The 380-nt window shown below is 40.3% G+C and overlaps 1 long non-coding RNA gene across 1 annotated transcript; it reads left to right on the top strand.

Annotated features, from left to right (window-relative positions):
* On the top strand, positions 1–380 carry LOC106322360. The gene is made up of 3 exons (XR_001266374.1): positions 1–43; positions 127–210; positions 316–380. It is a non-coding gene; the product is annotated as an uncharacterized LOC106322360 (long non-coding RNA).

The raw sequence follows: 380 nt of genomic DNA, 5'->3' as shown, positions 1-380 counted from the left end.
GTTTGGAGTGGATAGATTTGATGCTATTCTTCCTCCAGGACAGGTATATGAAATTTCAATGAGTCTCAACAAGATCAAGGATTACAACTCAGCCTACTTATCTTTGTTTATAACTCGAATCTCTAGGGTGCTATAATGGCCGTTGGAGCTTCGAAACCGACTGTAGTTGCTGATAAGGATGGGTTCTTCAGTGTGAAAAACAAAATGCTGGTAAGCCTGAATTTGACTTTGTTGGTTTCTATTAAGATTGTCAAGAATCTGCCTCATGGGTTTGGTGAATAGAAATAAGCTTTGGCTTTTGTTGTGTGTTGCCAGGTGAATGTGACAGCAGATCATCGTATTGTCTACGGAGCTGATTTGGCTGCTTTCCTTCAAACCTT

The sequence above is a fragment of the Brassica oleracea genome, unplaced genomic scaffold (assembly GCF_000695525.1).
Source record: "Brassica oleracea var. oleracea cultivar TO1000 unplaced genomic scaffold, BOL UnpScaffold17968, whole genome shotgun sequence".
Lineage (NCBI taxonomy): Eukaryota > Viridiplantae > Streptophyta > Magnoliopsida > Brassicales > Brassicaceae > Brassica > Brassica oleracea.
Note: the sequence above shows the minus strand (reverse complement) of the source record. Positions and strands in the feature narration are given on the sequence as shown.